This window comes from Leptopilina boulardi, unplaced genomic scaffold (assembly GCF_019393585.1).
Source record: "Leptopilina boulardi isolate dan_hultmark-lab unplaced genomic scaffold, ZJU_Lbou_2.1 LbouV2_285, whole genome shotgun sequence".
Classification (NCBI taxonomy): domain Eukaryota; kingdom Metazoa; phylum Arthropoda; class Insecta; order Hymenoptera; family Figitidae; genus Leptopilina; species Leptopilina boulardi.
In genome coordinates, this window is record NW_026137846.1 from 1,297,031 (window position 1) to 1,316,625 (window position 19,595).

Here is a 19,595-nt window from a genome sequence, read left to right on the forward strand (position 1 = left end):
ATACTGCATCAGCACACTGTGCGCGCTGCGTCATGTAGCGCGACGATGGTTTTCGTTAAATTATTCAAAAACTACATTTTTTAAAAATCTGAAAAAAATATATGTTAAAGGGGATATTATAAGGTAACTTTTTAAAAAAAAGTAAAGTGGTCACTTCAAAAAATCACCCCAAAAAAAATTTTTGAAAATTTCAAAATTAATTTTTTATTACTTTTTTTCAAAAAAAAATTTTGAGATTTTTTTTTAGAATTGTCTTAGCGACATGTATAACATATTCAAAGCTCATTAAAATCGGTTCAGTAGTTTTCGAGAAAAATGGATTTCTTTATTTTCCTTTCCCCCACCATAACTCCCCCAAAAATTCGAATTATGGGTTCATACTTGCAGAATTTTATATTCATAGGGGTAGCAATATATGGTGTCAATTTGAACAGAATACCTGCAACGGCACTTTTTGTATCCTTAACCCCCTATACCCTTTCGTTGAAATTGATGTGCTAACTTTAGCGCGAGAAAAGGGAAAATTTTGGACAAGTAAAATTTTCAAAAATGTGAAAAAGTTGCCATTTTCTGCGTGAGAAGCACGAGGTTGCGTTTAACCGCGTGGAAAAACCATGCTACGCGTCATTATGGGACGGTAATGGAATTTTCCAAAGGGAAAAAGCGCAAGAAAAAAGTTTTAATTTTAACACTATAGTTAAAACACGTTGGGCGCCATAAATGTGCTAACCCTGGCACGAGATTTAACGTAAAAGGGGGGAGGCCATTTACAAAGGTAATTCAGGTGTGGATTCGACTCGTGTCGGGAACACAAAAAAGAAACTCCCAACGGTGTTTCTGCGTTCATTAGTTTTGTCGTCTGCTTGAGGCAACCGATGCACAACTATTGGACGGTCGGTAAATAATGCGCGAGAATTTGAATATGAGCAGCCAACGACAACATTACTTATTAATTAAGAAAAAGGGACGGGCTGACCAGGGTTGTCACAAGGATATTTAGAATTATTCGCCATTTGAATTTTGTTGAAAAGTTTTAAGTCTGTCTTGTACGGAAAAAGAGAAGTAAGCAAGTGCTACTAGTTATGCATTTTGCTGGAGTTACGTGTCAAAATTGCAAACTATTATAGCGCCTATGTCTATATATAACGCGTTTCACAGATTTTTGAAAACTCATTTTTCCTTTATTATAGGGGAGAGCGGGGAGTTGTGCTCCAAGTTTTGTTTTTCGATCAAAACTATAACATAATTTTTTTTACTATTCCATTATATACAACTTTAAGTACACTTACAAACACAACTTTTGGCATAATTGATTAATTAAAATTCAAAACGGAAATAAAAATTTTGCTGGTTTTTCGAAAATACTGGTTTTATGACTTTTTAAAAACAATAGGGAGTTGTGCTCCAACGTTGAAAATTGAAGAAAAAGACATGTTTTTTAGAATATTCTTTATTCAAGTTAAGAAATGTAAAAAAGTAAGATAACTTACATAAAATAAAGTAATAGATAAGATAATAAAAGATTAATTTTAGATAAAATTAAATTATTTTAGAAATAATTGAATAAAACTAGATAATTAATTTCATTTACAGTGAATACAGATGTAAAATGTCTCATTTCACTAAAGAACAATATTTAAATTGCATAAAACATTCTAATTATTCACAAATAATGCAAAATAAAAAAAGAGAGTGCGTATTAGCATAAAAAGCTGTTAAATATGATGTGGGACACAACTCCTCACTAACGCTGGAGCACAACACCCCATTTTCTACATTTTAAAAATACACGGAGAGAAATTTCTTACTTTAAACGCTCCAATACTATACTAGCGATTTTGGTATGTCCATTTTCTTAACAAAAACGCTTAAAATTATCCTAAAATAGTTCCGAAAATTCTCAAGCGTTAAAAATCACGGTATTAACGTTATTAGTAGCAACTTTATGGCTCTATTTCATGAATGACGAGTGAATATAGTTCCCCTTTCTGCTGTGCGAGATTCGTTCAAGGGACATACTAATATAGCGTCAACGTGGAGCGATATTTCAATTAGTCGTCTGTGTCCAGTGTAGACCTATAAATATTATATTTATAATTAAAAATTGTTTATAAAGTAATAAATTTCTTACATCAAAAAAATATATATAAATTTAAATAATTACCTATTTTTTAAATTAAAAAATAACTAATAATAATAAAGCAGTATATTAAAAAACGCTAAAATTCTAAATTTTCAGAAAATATACACATAAAAAGAAAAATGTAATTTTTATGGAAAGGAAAATATTTTTATTAGTTTCAAATGTTTTGCTTAAAATTTACCGCGTAGAGATTAGGATTATTGATTGATTTCAATTCTTCTAACCTCAAAACAGTAAATTCGCTTACTATACAGCTTGTAAGTTACTCGCTCAACGTTGACGCGATATTCGTATGTGCCTCAAACGAATCTCGCACGGCAGAGAGGGGAACTATATTCACTCGTCATTCGTGAAATAGAGCCATTAAGTTGCTACGAATATAGAAGAATCAACGACACTTTATGTCTCCAGAACAACTCGAACTATTTTAGTATGCCCAAGAGTAGTTTTGGTATAAATTTTATGCTACTAACGCCGTAGCAGTTGTTTTACTAAATTAGTAAGTCGTTTTTATACGAAAACAGTAAGAAATTTCTCTCCGTGTAGTCATAGAATAATTAATACATCGAATGTTTATGCGAATTTTTTTTGTACGTCAAAAGTTATTAATGACATCTAATTTTTAGGCATTAAACATTGCGATCACTTTGAAAATATTAAGGGCTATCCATAAACCACGTGGTCTCCTTTTTGCAACTTTTTAACCCCTCCCACCCCCTACGTGGCCAAGAGTGGTTTTACACACACCCCCTCCTCTTCTTATTGTGAAGAGTGCCGGTTGTGGGCACCCCTACGTAAGCATAATGAAAATATCTTGAAAAAAATGAAGGAAAAAGTGATTTTCTACTTTTTTTCCAAGTGTGTTAAATAGGTGCAAATTACTAAAAAAGGTGAATACAATTTTTTTTGTTCATTGTTTACATTATATTTTCTGGTTTAATTTTCACCCAAAAAAAAGTAATCTTAAATTTAGAGGAAAATTCCTCTTCTAAAATCCTCTGAATATTTCCTCTTATAATACGAATATTCCATTTCACTGTAGAATATTTTTATTCTTTGTTGTAATGGAACAATGACAAAAGGAGTACTTTTGCATTTTCCTCTTCAATTACGATTTTCCTATTTAAATTTAGTATATTTGAAAAAAGGAAAAGTAAATACATGATATCGATTACATTTTTTTCCTGTTTGACATTTGCGCTTTTGTTTTTCGAGACTGTCAATTTTCGTATTTTGTCATAATAGTGTTGTGTTATAAATCGAAAGACCAAAATGGAAAAGAGACTCGAAGATTTACTAAATGATTTAAATCTGGGTGGATATATTGAATGGAGGTATAAATACAGAAAATATAACCTCTCGATGAGTCTTCATTTCTTACTAATTTTCTTAAATATTTGCGTCGAACTTCTTTGATTTTTGCAACTGGCTATAGCATTTTTTATTATTGTTGTAATTAAATCTAATGTATTGATGCTCAGCAAAAAGCAAGAAATTTTTTTCAGAAATGTTTAATTATCTTTATTCCAGGAATCTATTATAATTTACCTTTTTTGAATGTAAATAATTAAATCTTATTAAATATTTATTATATTATTCAAATTTAAAAAAATTATTGGTTCTCTTGACATTAATAACACTAGGAATTTTTTTTGTTGAGGTTTTGATATCAACATTTAATTCAATGTGTCAAAACTGTACTTTATTATCAATACATAACCATTATTGTCTAATAATTTATTCAAAACCTGTGTATTACGGTTATTTTCAACTTGTCAAAATATTAGAATATTATTCTTCCTTTAAGAGGATTTTTTCGAGAGGAAAATCCTTCTAAATTAAGATTATTACTTTTGATACCAAAATTAAGAGGAAAATATGCATTACATTTAGAGGAATCCTCTAGAATGAAGATTACTTTTTTTAAGGTGTTGAATTCGACGAAACAATCAAAACTACATGAATTGTTGGTCTTTTTAAAAAAAGGTGCATGTTTCGGTTGTGGGCACCCTTGTTTGGTTTTGCACTAGGTGTTTTCAAAATCGCTGATTATAAATTTTATGCCGAATTGACAATTTGACAGTTGACAGCTGTTAATGCAACAGTCGAAGTTTCTAAAAAATAATTATATTTAACAAAATTGACGTTATATGGGTTTTCGGGGTTGCTCATTACACGGAGAGAAATTTATGCTACTGGGTAACATAATGATGTTAAGGGCAACCATATTTAGTGCTAAATATACAGACAGCGATATATATTGTAGTATTTACTATCAGATGATTATAGAAATTTGATTGTACAATTTACAATCTTTGATGTTAAAAATGTTATACGATCAGAGATAGCTATCAGTACTATCAAAGATATACACTATTAATATAATGATTTTAACAAAACTAAAATGTAAATTGTGAGATTTAAATTTTTTAATTAATACGCTTTTTTAGGAAATGGCAAATCATTTAAATAATATTAAAATGAATAAAAAATTAAAAAGTTAAAAAAAAAAATTAAAATTAATTAAAAAGAGTATTTTTATTTTTTCACTCCGTCTATAAAAAGGACTTGCTTAAACATAAATATATTTATCAAACGGTATATTTTTTTCAGAGAGTCAATTGAATTTGTATCATTTTACTAATTTTTAAGTTTAAAAAAAGTAAGAAAAAATATGAAAAATTTTTTTTTACAAAAAAAAATTTCAATAAACACATGTACATTTATATACAAACGAAAAAAAAACTTACTTGATTTTTATAATCTTTAAATTTTTTAAAAAATTTTAAGCGAGGTCCTGGTTTTGGTACAATGAGTGATATTGTATCATTGTCCAGTAAGTAAAACGATTCTTCATCAATTTCACCGTATAAACAACGCAAAATTGTTTTGAGGTTATAAACACGTTCACACTTCATTCTTCGCTAATTGAATCAAAATAATAAACCCACCTCCAAAAGATGGAATCAAAGATTCCATATTCCACGACATTAATAAATTTTTAACAAACTCGTCCATTTTTTATTCACAACTTTTTTCACTATATATAAACACGTGCGTGAAAACACAAGGACCGCAATTGAATAGGCGAAGTATACACCACAATCAGCGCATGCGCTCACATTTAATTTTTACAATTTTTGATAGTAGTGACTACAATCCAAAAGCTAACATATTTTACGTCTTTGGGTAACATCTTGGATAGTAAAATGTTGATAGTAGATTCTCGTCAGTAACACAATGATGGTACCTTGTACAATCTTTCTTTTTACTATCAAATTCTTACTATCCATTTCTCTCAGTGTACGATTATGATGTCAAATTGGCCGTTGGCAACTGTCAATTAAACTGTCAACTTTTCTAAAAAGTAATTATTTTTAACGAAAATGGCAATAACAGGGTTTTTCGGGTCGCTGATTACGAGTGTGATGTCAAATTGACAATTATTTGTCATTATTATTGTCATTTATATTTCATGATCTAATGTTGGAATATTCTTGTAAGTTCGAAAAATATGATGTAATTTTTATTTTTTTTCAATAATATTGATGCATTATTCATATTATAATATTTGTATAATTTTTTATTTGAATATTCCCACAATATTCCAAAGAAATTTGGATTTCTGAAAGAAATTTCAGATTCCTGAAGTAATCCTATAAAATATCCAAATATTCTTGCAACATTTCAAAAGAATATTTCAAAAAGTGGTTATTTTTATACTCCTCGAATATAAATGGAATATTATTTTAAAATATTCCCAATATTCTAATGAAATATTACAGAAATGTGATTGGAATATCCCGTGTTATTCAGCAATTATCATTTTCATTTGATCATTTTGAACGCTCAACCCATGCATTTCAATGTTTAATGATTTTTATCTCGAAAACAAAAAAAAAATACTAAGCTGAAAATTTCAGGAAGTCTTCATTACATTACCAAGTTTATTCATGATTTTTTTAAGGGTTGAGAAACAGGGAGAACATGTTTAAAACGTAAAATTAAATTTTATTTTTTAAATAAATTAATCAAAATTTAATAATTTTTTTCATAAATTTCAACATTTTTAGAATAAAAAACATTTGGATCTTTTATTTGAAGGATCAAAAGAACAAAAACAAAAGTACAGGAAAATCTGAGACATCATATGAGGCACCCAATCGAACAACCGGTCGCGAGCTCGGGCCGGACGCTCAGAAGCCAGTCAGCGTACGAAAGTGTAAATAAAATTGAAATTCAAAATTTTAATTTTTTAAATATATTACCTTATAGAAAATTAAAAGGTGCATCTTTTTTCCTTTAACTTTTTTTGCATCTTTTTTTCTTAATAAGAAATTTTCCATCTTTTTCCGTTTTCGAAATATAAGAGAAAAACTGTTTTAAAAAAAAAGAAAATTTTCATTGTTTTTTTTGACTTCAACTCGCGACAGCTCAGACAATTTTACGAATTTCTTAATGAAACAAAAACGAAAATATGTGTTATTATATTCTACGAGTGACTAAAAAAATAAAAAAGTTGTTTTGATTAAAAATAAAAAAGTTATTAATTTTTTAATAAGACATTGCAAAATTCATGAAAAAATTAATGAAAGTTGTTCATTAAGGTCCAAAAAAGTTTTCTGGAAAGTTACAATGCAATTGAACAATTAATAACAAAATGGTGAATGTTTAAACTTTAAAGTTGCGCGAGCGGCTGAACGTTTGGCGTGCGTTTGCTACGTAATAACTTAATTTCTTATTAAGAAAAAAAGATGCAAAAAAAGTTAAAGGAAAAAAAGATACGCCTTTTAATTTTCTATAAGGTAATAAATTTAAAAAATTAAAATTTTGATTTTCAATTTTATTGACATTTTCGTACGCTGACTGGCTTCCGAGCGTCCGGCCCGAGCTCGCGACCGGTTGTTCGATTGGGTGCCTCATATTATGTTGTTTTTATATATGAAACGCCTCTAATAGTATAGTAATTGACAAACCAGTTCACTTAAATTTTAAACTTAAATTTTCACCGGAATGATGAATCATCTTTAATAATAACATAATGTTTATTGACTTTCATTATCATGCACTTTATTTTTCATTGTTTCAATTTTCAATTATAAATAAATTGTCAATGCTGTTAAATTAAATTCTGATAATAGATTTGAATTGCTTTGTTTCTTAATCACCAGATGGCGCCCTATTACTTAGACCAACTTAATAAACAGAATCTTGGTGAGGATCATTCTGAGTCACTTGAAGTTTGCCAATTACTCATTTTGATCCGGAACTCAGAATAATACGCAGCAAAAGTGAACCCAAGTATTTACTGTGTTACGGTATCCAATCTTACCCCCAGGGGTAGACAAGATGATCATATTTCACTTTTCTATGTTTTGTTAATTTTAAATTTAATGATGTAACAAATGTTCCTAATAAGACTGTGATACGGAAGACTGATTCCCAAAGATGATTATTGTAATTAATAATAAAACATTGATATAGTAATGTTAGTTTTATTGAGGTTCAAACGTGGAAGATTGGTCTTCTGTAGTTGATAAATTAACGTACTGGTACGTTAGCTCTCCCAAAAACTTTTCCGTGTGCTTTTACAATTAAAATAATAATTTATTCTATAATTTAACCAAATGCGAGTCAGTTATGGAACAATATTTAAGTTTATATTTGAATATTAAAAAAAACATTTTTTAACAATTTAAATTTTTCGTGAATAAAAAACTGAAAATAACTCGGTTTTTGTTTTATAATTTCTCCGGTTGACGATATGTAATACAATAACAACGTATTTTTAAAATATTATTAGTATAACTTAAAGAGCATTGTTTAAAATTTAAACATAAAATACAAATAGGTTATTTTCACATAAACTTTTATGTGAATACAGTTTTCCTTGTTGTCAACATAATTAAAGTGCTTATTTGTATACATATTTAAAAAAATTTAATTTTACTATAACAATACTTATATTAATAATAAAGTATACATGTATACTTTTATTTTTTAAATTTGTTTGTAAAATATAAAAGTCAATTTTTAGTCATTCTGTTTTCATTGTTTTGAACGTTTGAAATTTTATACCTTATTTTCTTAGGACAATTGGATCTGGATTTCTCAAATTCTCGTGTGATGAAGTGTACCATCTTATTATGTATCGTATCAGAACCCACATGATCACCAGAAAGTCTGTAAGTTTTCTTTTTGTTTTTCCAAAAAATGGAATAGAAAACAATTCGACTGTTATAATTTTTTTCGGAAAAATAGTAAATTCATTATACGTATAAAATTTCAGACTATGCAAGTGGTTTTTTAATTATAAAAAACTTGATAAAACAATTGTTTAATATAGGTTTTTGCAGGAGACATGGAAAGAAAATCCTTTGCAATAAATGTTAAAAATGATACAAAAATTTAGTATATTCTTTAGCAAGTCATGGAAACTAAGGCTAATTATTAAAAATTTATATATTTTTAGCAATAGCTTTGTAGAAACAGTTTTAACAGAAATTAAAATTACTATTCTAAAATTCATAAGAAAGTCTTCTTATTTTTACTGAAACTATATGAAAAAGGGAAGCGGAATTAAAAAGCGCGCATTTCGTTTGCTAAAACTATACGAAAAATTAAAAGCGACGTTAAAATAAAAGAAAAAAATTTTTCATTATTTGCTATCTGTCGAAGGATTGGGTCATCGATGTTAATTGTTCTTTATTGTAGTAGAGGATGCAGATATGGTTTATATATGTTACGTACAAAGCCCGAAATTGTACAAAGCGCGGAGTGTACAGGCTTTTTTGTACAGACCGCGGAGTGTACAAGCGATTTTGTACAGAGCTGTAATTTCCGGGCTTTGTACAGAATTTTACAATGCTTTTCGTACAGAGTCTTCGATACCAAGAGAAAGGCGGTTTAAACGATGTTTATTGTTACGTTTCCTTAATTACTGCGTCAATTATATTGACAATTTAATTTCACTTGGCTATTGAAAACTTATTTATTGATTTTTATCCTATATAATATATTTGTCCTACAATACGAGGTCTGTAATTGCACTATTGTGATAAATGTTAAACTATTTGTTTGTACAACTTAAAGAGTTGTGACACCTAGAATTGCACTTATATCCACTTTTCCTGCATGCACATTTTTTAGTAGTGCATTTTGTCACACAAGAGCATTTTAAGAATCCTTGCCCTCCATCAAGTGAAGCATTAGCGTTTGCAGATCTGACAGAGATTGTCATGTCCGGAACATCCTCAATTTTCAAAAAATCTGTATTCGTTGGCGCTAATTGATTTCTGCTATATATTTGCGCAAGTATTCCGTTTCTTGTGCACACTTTATAATAATTGTCTTCCGATACATCAAGAATGACACCTATCACGTAATAAAAGTCGATTAAAGTATATTAGATTAGATTTACTTATTTTATATTGTTATTTTATTTATTTTTTAAATTTATTTTATTTTTATTATATTTTATTATAAACTCTGAATTGAAAAAAATAATTTGTAATTTATTAAAAAAATGAATTTTATTATAATAAATATAAAATTAATAAACTTATTTAATAAATAAAAAAATTGTTAAACATACCAACAAGATTTCTGAGATCACTTTTACTTCTCTCAACTTCGGGTATGGGAATGGTAACATTGTTTCCTTTTTCCAAAGGTAAATATTGAGCGTCACTTGCCATTTTCATGCGTTTAGCTTGTTGTTCTAGTCCGTCAATAGCCAACCGCTTATTTTTGTTAATATTTTCGTGGCCGTTTTTTATAATATCTTGTGACGTTGATTCCGAAGTTTTTTCAAAATGTTCTCCATCTTCACAAATATTATTTATTACATTTTCCAAATCCTCTTAAGTTTTCAATTTTTCAATGACTGCATTTGGTAAATTACTACTTGCCAAACCTACTTTGGATTTTCTTCCAAAAAGCGCTTCAAAAGGTGATTGTCGAATTCCAGAATGTGACCATTATTTTTTTGAAACTGACAGAAACATAGACCTTCACTCCACTGTGTTGTGTTGTTGTCTATCATCCACGCTCTAATCATTTCTTCGACATCTCTGTTGCACCTTTCGACACTTCCCTGGCTTTGAGAATGGCGAGGTTTACCATGTACGATTTTCAAGCCTGGCCACATTATTTTTAATTCATCAATAACACAATTGACGAATTCTCGCCCGTTATCAGATTGCAGTATTGAAGTAGCACCGAAGGTACAAAAGATATCAATTAAAGTATAACACACCTCAATTGCTGTTTTTGATTTCAGGGGCTTCAGTATTGTAAACTTCGTCAAGTGATCTTGATAGTTGCATATAAATTTAAAAGGACCATCTTTGCTAGACTGCATGTCAATAAGGTCGACTTGGCCGCGTGCATAAGTCTCTTTGGTTAAAATTGGCTTCATCACAACTCCTTTTTTTGGATGAGCTCTTTTTTTAACACACGTTTCATAACCACTTAAAAACATAGAAATTATTTGTCGCGTTATATTGGCATATTTGTCCCTCAAAGAATTATACATTTTGTGCAAATCCACCATGTCCAGTAAACATATGCGCCACTTGCAATAAATTAAAAAGTTCATTATTATGCACATAATATTTTATACTTTCACTTTCACTCTTGCTTATTGGAAGTATTAATTTTTTTTCGTCACCAACTGCTAATACGTCAAACCTTTTTAAGCGCCGATAATCATTTGCAGTCTTTGTACTCTTTTCCTTTGCTTCTAACACTTTTTTTATTAATTCATTGTAAACTTCTTCACTACTTATGATAACAGAGTTATATTTAAAGGGCAACGCATTTAATTTAATTTCAAATTCTTTTTGCATGTCAAAAGTATCCATGATTTTGAATAAATAATATTGTTTCTGCGAAGACGGATATCATACTAAATAAGTTTTCAATTACCAAGTGAAATTAAATTGAGTAGCTGCCTGCAATAACTCGCCGAGCGCTTGGCCGATCGCTCTAACGCCAGTCAAACGTTCAAAAACGTGAAAAAATGAAAAATCAAAATTTTAATTTTTGAAAAGTGCAATCTTGTAGGACATAAGATGGCGCATTTTTTTTTCCTTTGAGTTTTTTTTGTAGATCAAAAAATAGAGTTAATATATGTAAAACACTTAAAAATTTTATTTCACAAATTTCATTCAATTTTTGAACATAAATCATAGTATCTTTGACAAATTTCAATGAATCTTATTGAAAATTAATATACATACGTATTTAGGTCCATAGAAGACGACAACATAATCAAAAATATTAAAATCATCAATTGTTTATTTATAATTAATTGTAAATGAAGACTTGTCAATAATAATGTTTACTTACCTTTGTCGACATAAAGTGTGTGGGGAACTTCAGAGTTGAAGAAACTTCCAGTGAGACATTTGTTTATCATAATGTAAGGAAGTTTTTTGTAAAATATAAAAACAATTTATCAACAACTTTAGAAAATATAGAACATTTAAGGAAACATGCGCGACGCGCTAGCGAGTCTCCGCGCGGAGAATTGCACACAAAAGTTGTAGAGGACCGAAAATATAGAAACAAATATTGTCACTACATTCTTAGAAATGTTTTTCAAATAAAATATGTGTTAATTTTATGAAAATGCAAATTAAATTTGAACAACTGTTTTTTTAATATTTACTAAATAATCAATAGTTTTAAAATATTTTGGTGCTTGTATGTACTGTTTGTGCAGTTTGCAAATAAGTTTTTTAATAATTAATATAAAGGTATATCTTTATTTTCTGTTTCTTCATTTTTTTAAGAAATTAGTGTATTGTTACATATCAACAGTGATAGTATGGTGGCTCCATTTTCAAAACATAATATATCACAACATAACATAACGTCCTTCTTAACTCTTGTGTGCAATTCTCCGCGCGGAGACTCGCTAGCGCGTCGCGCATGTTTCCTTAAATGTTCTATATTTTCTAAAGTTGTTGATAAATTGTTTTTATATTTTACAAAAAACTTCCTTACATTATGATAAACAAATGTCTCACTGGAAGTTTCTTCAACTCTGAAGTTCCCCACACACTTTATGTCGACAAAGGTAAGTAAACATTATTATTGACAAGTCTTCATTTACAATTAATTATAAATAAACAATTGATGATTTTAATATTTTTGATTATGTTGTCGTCTTCTATGGACCTACATACGTATGTATATTAATTTTCAATAAGATTCATTGAAATTTGTCAAAGATACTATGATTTATGTTTAAAAATTGAATGAAATTTGTGAAATAAAATTTTTAAGTGTTTTGCATATATTAACTCTATTTTTTGATCTACAAAAAAAACTCAAAGGAAAAAAAGATGCGCCATCTTATGTCCTACAAGATTGCACTTTTCAAAAATCAAAATTTTGATTTTTCATTTTTTCACGTTTTTGAACGTTTGACTGGCGTTAGAGCGATCGGCCAAGCGCTCGGCGAGTTATTGCAGGCAGCTACTCAATTGTCAATATAATTGACGCAGTAATTAAGGAAACGTAAACAATAAACATCGTTTAAACCGCCTTTCTCTTGGTATCGAAGACTCTGTACGAAAAGCACTGTATCGAGCTAGCTCAGTACAGAAAATTCTGTACAAAGCCCGGAAATTACAGCTCTGTACAAAATCGCTTGTACACTCCGCAGTCTGTACAAAAATGCCTGTACACTCCGCGCTTTGTACAATTTCGGGCTTTGTACGTAACATATACACAACTACACACGCACATACGTTCGCTTAGATTTTCTTAACATATATATCCCTAGCTAACTTATCGAAAATACGCATAAGAGGCATTTTACGTGCACTGAAAAAAATGTTGCCGAGAAATTCAACTACCATTGGGTAGTTGACTAGAAAGTAGTTAAAATAACTACTTTTTTAGTTAATCTAATCATGTTCATGTAGTTAATGTAACTATTTTTAAGAAGTTAATAAGTAATAGTTGATTTTACGTAAATATGTAGTTAAAGTACAACTACAGGTCGGTAGTAAAATTAACTTTCTTAAGGTAGTAAAAACAAGTGGAATTGTAGTCAACTCAAAATTTGAAGAGTAGTAAATCCAACTACTATTCACCAGTTTTATGAAATGTATTAAAAGGAATTATTTTCTTTAATTAATATAACTGCTTTTTGAGTAGTAAATTTTTTATTAATTTCTATGATTTTATAGGCTTCAATAAAATTCTTGTTGTAGATTTAACAAGTCGTCTGTAATTAAAACTACTACTTTAAGTAGTAGATTTTTACTATTTTAATTAATTCGATAAACTTACAGAAGATTTTTTATGTAAAATTTACAAATAGTTTCCAGTAAAAAACTACTACTTTAAGTAGTAGATTTTACTACTCAAAGTGGTACAATAGGCTTTAAGAACATTTTTGTTGTAGAATTAACAAATCCTTTGTGATTAAAACAACTACTTTAAGTAGTAGATTTTACTACTCAAAGTGGTACAATAGGCTTTAAGAACATTTTTGTTGTAGAATTAACAAATCCTTTGTGATTAAAACTACTACTTTAAGTAATAATTTTTTACTATTTTAATTAATTCAATAAGCTTGAAAAACGTATTTGATGTAAAATTTACAAATCGTTTCCAATTAAAACTACTACTTTCAGTAGTAGCTTTTACTACTTAAAGTGGTTCAATAGGCTTTAAGAACATTTATGTCGTAGAATTAAAAAATCCTTTGCAATTAAAACTATCACTTTAAGAAGTAGATTTTACTGCTCTATGCAATTAAACAACTTATAATATAATTAAAAGATGAAAAATTTACAAGTCAAAACTTAAAAAGGATAGTTATAGCAACTAATAAAAGTAGTAAAAATGACTACTTTAAATAGTTAAATTACCAATTAGACAAGCATAAAGTAGTCTTCGAGTAGTTTGCAGACTGTCGTAGCGAGCGGGCGTGGTTAGTCGGTTAAGGTATCGGATAGCGAGCGTTAGGGTCGAGGGTTCAATTCCCGTCGGTTAGAAATTTTCTCTGTTAGGTACATAATCGTTAGGGCATGAAATAAGCGTCAGTATAGGAGAGAGGAGGAAAAAGTCAATTCTACTGATAATAAAGAATTATAAATAAAAAATAATTTTATTTTCCTATTTTAAGTAGTAAAATCTACTACTTAAAGTAGTAGTTTTAATTGCAAAAGATTTATTAATTCTACAAAAAAATGTTCTTAAATCCTATTGAACCACTTTCAGTAGTAAAGTTTACTACTTAAAGTAGTAGTTTCAATGGCAAAATATTTATCAAATGTACCAGAAAAATGTTCTTAAAGCCTATTGAACCACTTTAAGTAGTAAAATCTACTACTTACATCTTGAGTTGTTTTAACATTTTTAAATTGAGTTAATACAATCACAATATGTCATTCTACCAATTACATTTTTAATTGGTTTAACTATTTTTATATAGTTAATAGAACCATTTAAATTCAGTTGAGGACCTATTGTACTACTCAGAGTAGTTAATAGTAGTAGTAAAAAAAGTAGTTTCAGAATGCCGATTTTTTGGTTTTCGAGATATTAAATGTCAAAGATTTTATGTCCGCGCGCGCCAGTGTAAACAGCTACCGCGGCGTGGTATGAGTCGACCATCTCGCCGCGCGCGCCGACCAAAAATATTTGATATTTAATATCTCGAAAACAAAAAAATCGTCATTCTGAAAATTTATATAAAGATCGGAAAAAACCTCAGCTTTCGTTTGCAATTATTTATTTAAAAACAAAAAACGCATCGATTTTAGTGAAAATAGCAAATTTATGTTTAATTATAGAAAATCAAGGTCAAAATTCAAAAAATATTAAAAACGAAATTCACTATTGGAAAGAGCATGAAAAAGCCTTCAAAAAACGAACCTGTCAAAATTTTTTTTATTGCATTTATAGACAGAAAAAATTCAAATAATAGGCGGTATTAGGGAAAACTCATAAAATTGACCTCCCTCTTTTTCCCCAAAAATTTCAAAAAAATCAAAAATTTTTTTTGGGATATTTTACTACCAGACAGGACAACAATTTCTCCAAGTTTCACTTTTTTCGAGAAATCAATTTTTTAACTCAGGGCATTACACGTAAAATGCCTCATATACATAAACGCAGAATATCACTAAGCACACACTTATATTATATACCTACATGTTTCACGAAGGTAGAAAATTTTCCTTACATACTAAGAAGATAGATTTTAATGCACTTGCGAGAAATGCTTTATTTATTGGTTTAAATTTTATGCGCTATTATTTAATATTCATAAGAAAACAATAACTAACTTAAACTAACGTTTAAGAGGTCATTTTTTAAAGTAACAATGATTATGAATTTCTTATGATTTCTTATAAAATTCTTGATAATGTAAAAAACCAGTACTCCTAATTTAATTAGTTAGTGAATTAAGTAAATATTTTAAACTTTATTAGCAAATTTTAAGAAATGTTTTTACTTTTAAAAATTAATTACTACACGTTATGTGAACTTTTAAGTTGCTCGGTTATAAGATCCACATTCAATTCAGTTTAATCTTAATATTGATTAAAGAAATACAATATATATTTTACATAAATTCGAAAAACAAATCATTTTAATAAATATAACTGAAATAGAATGAATGAAAAAAATAGCCAAATACAGGAGTAATCATCGTGACTTTTTGTTAGCAATCGGTCAAATTCGTTCAGACTCGCTCGGTTGCCTACGGTCCCTCTTCCCCAACCTTCTTTTCTGAAATTTTCGCATTGGCTATACCGAAATATGCAAATATTAAATCAATTAACGTAATCATTTTATAATGATATTTATAAAATTCTTAATAAAAATTGTCATGTGAGTTTCCTATATTAAAATTTTAATTTTTCAAATGACTTTACTAATTTTTATTTTTTAACTATATTATATAATATTATTTTTATTTCAGGCTTTCTTAAAAGTGATAATAATAATTAATGAAATCCGTTAGTTTCCATGACATGCTACCAACTATAGTAAAAATTGATTTCAAAATATTAAATATTATTACAATTTTTCTTTCCGTGTAGAAATAATTTTTTTGATCGTCGTCTCTAAACCAATTACATATTACTGTAACGAGTGATTTTTCACTCTAGTATTTTTGACATATCAATGTAATAAATTATATTACTTTAATTATTTAACACTTATTTATTTTTACTGCATTTCCAGGTACATAAATCAGTTTATTATGCTCATAGAAATTATAAAATTGTTATTAAATTATTATACATTAGGATAATAACCGAATATGAACGTTAAACGTTTTATTTTTCTTGTAGAAGGGTAAAAATTATAAAAGAAAGACAAGTAGAGAAAATTGGTCCAATAAAAAAATGTAGTAATTTGACCCAGGCGAGAGGGAATTTACTAGTTAAAAACGTGTACACTTGACTACCGGTATTACACCTCATATTACCCTTATTACTAAGTATTACACGTTATTACAGAGTATTACACATTATTACACTAGTATTACAGGAAGAGTGTACACTTGACTACCTGAGTAAATTCCCCCTCGAATTTGACATTTAGACTCGAATAATAATTTTCAAAAAAATCAGTCGAAATGGTCTCTTTAAGATTTTTGGCTGCTCGCTGATTACTAATTTGATGTCATTTTTCAGAAATTTATAATGGAGGATCCAAAATGGCGGACAAGTTTTGTAAAAACATCATCAAATTTACTTTATTCTCGTTACTCGGAGGTTTTTAAGGTCGCTAATTACGAATCTGATGTCAGATTTCAAAAATTTTAAATGTCGGAACCAATAAATGCAAAATATATTGACAAATCCAATCTGAAAAGGCAAGATGTTATAATCCAACCAACAAACACAGAAAAAACCTAGTCTCATTTTTGTTGCACTTCAAAATGAGTAGCGTACGCTACTCATTTTGAGACCAGGTTTTTTCTGTAAAGGTAAGATGTAATAATCCATCCAATAATAAAAAGATGTAATAATCCTACCAACAAAAGTAAGATGTTTTAATTCTACAAATCTCCGATTAATGAATTTCAAGTGAATCTGATAAATTTTTACAAAACTCGTCTACCATATTAGAACTGCCATTGTGAAATTCTGGAAACTGACAGCAACACCAAAAACCTCCGAGTAACGACTTTCAAGAGAATCCGCCCTTTTTAATATTTGTCCGCCATAATATATCCATTCTATTGAATTTTTAAAAACGCCAAAAATCTTAAAGGAAATTTTTCGTCTTATTTTTTGGACATTAGGTATTGTTCGAGTATAAATGTGAAATTACTACATTTTTTTATTGGACATGACTAACTTTGACCCCCTATGTTTCTTAAACGTATATATATATATATATATGGGTATCACTTTATTTGCAATATAACCATAATTGGTCAATTAGTTTTTGAATAAAGACAGATACCCCATCTTGTCCCCCTTTCCCCTACCTGACTTAATTTTATTGAAAATCAGGTGATTTCAACTAAATATAGGTTATGTTCGTTTCTGATTCATGACAGCTGCAAAAATTTACAACAAAGAATACTTTGCAAGTGTATATTTATTGCAATTAAGTAAGTTATGCAAAAAATATATATGTGGAACAATAATTTACAGTGATTTTCATAAAATGAATATTGATTTAGATGCTTTGGAAAGCAAAGTTCATTTTTTCTTAAATTCAATTTTTTCGACCATTGAGATATTTCGATACATTTTTATGTGTTTTGTATGGACTGTCTTTTTTTGAGAAAGGAATATTAATATTATTATTAATTTATTAAATAATTAATTTTTATAAACAAGTTGTAATTTTTTTACACCAAGCAAGCGAAATGTCAATACTCAAAATCCTAGCACAGCTGTCCAGTTACTAAACTTATTGTAGCGCCACCGCCATGACAAGGATATGAATATAATTTCGAGCAGCACTGGACAGTTCCATTAAAATAACTGGATAGCTTTGAGTCGTGGAAATATCAAGTTTAACTTGAATTATTTCCAAGAGCCACTATACAGTAATTTGCAAGTTTAGCTAGAATCATCCGACACGAAAAAAACTGTCCAGTAACTTGACGAATTCTAGTGGTGCCATGACAAATTTCTACTAGGGTAGTTCTGTAAAATGTTCTCATTCAAACGTTATTTTGTGCCTTCTAATAATGTACTAACCACAGAACAAAAATTCGGAATCCAAGTACAGTACGCTTTGGGACACATTACAGAACGTTATGTAATTTTAATAGTTCTGTTTAAAAAAAAATCAACACTGTTGTGCACCCACAACAAAATTGAGCATTCCGTCAGAGTAATCGCTACAATTAGAATTTTCTTCGTGTAGTAGTTTTAATTGGAAATGATTTGTAAATTTTACATCAGAAATGTTCTACAAGCTTATCGAATTAATTAAAATACTATAAATAATACTATAAAATACTATAAATACTACAGACGATTTGTTAATTCTAAAACAACAATTTTATTGAAGCCTATAAAATCACAGAAATCAATAAAAAATTTACTACTCAAAAAGCAGTTATATCAATTAAAGAAAATAATTCCTTTTACTACTTTTCATATAACTAGTAAATAGTAGTTGAATTTAATACTCTTGAAATTTTGAGTTGACTACAATTATAGTTGTTCTTACTATTTTACTACGTAGTTTTACAAATATGTTACATACAATATCAATGGATATTGCATGGGACTACTACATTCCGTGGTTATTTAGTTAATGTTATCCCACCCACGTTAGGGATATTAAGAAAAGGAGATAAAATAAGGTAGAAGGGAAAGGAAGGAAAAATAAATAAGTTATTAGGAAAAATAAATAAGAAATCAAAAAAAAAATCGTAGTCCATAATTGGACTCACGACGGTACTTGACTGTCATCCGTCGATAAATTTATGGAACATTTCCATCGACGTTCTTAGTGTTCCAGCACGCGAACAGTGAAATGATGCCGTGCCCCCCTGGAGCCAATTACTATAGCTTCCACGGTGGCGGGCTTACCGAGGGTGCTGTGCAAATGCTCAGCGACAGGTTGATATTTAGTTTCTTTTTCCCTCTTCGCTTCGAAGAGTGACTGACCATTTTCGTATCTTATTGTGACATCTATGATCTTAATTGTGTCGGCTTTCTCCACCAGTAGATCTGGTTTCAGAAGTCCATCAGTCACTTCAACCTGTGGTTCACTGACCATTCGCACAGCCCCACCGCGCTCATTGATCTTATTAATTATAAATTGCAAAACCTCATTATGTCTCGCTATTCGATATCCCTTATTAGAGGCGCAGTACCCCAGAATATGTGCGGTCGTTTCTGGACGTGAACGACACCGCTTGCAAAGGATGCTTTCAGCACTTACATCTGGGATATTTCTTCCACGATGCAAAACTACTTTGCTGCCGCAGGTGTTC

At 29.2% G+C, this 19,595-nt stretch overlaps 1 protein-coding gene across 12 annotated transcripts in view; it reads left to right on the forward strand.

Moving 5' to 3' along the window:
• Window positions 1-19,595, forward strand: part of LOC127282162 (liprin-alpha-1) — a 648,576-nt gene that overhangs the window by 246,051 nt on the left and 382,930 nt on the right. The window lies entirely within an intron of this gene.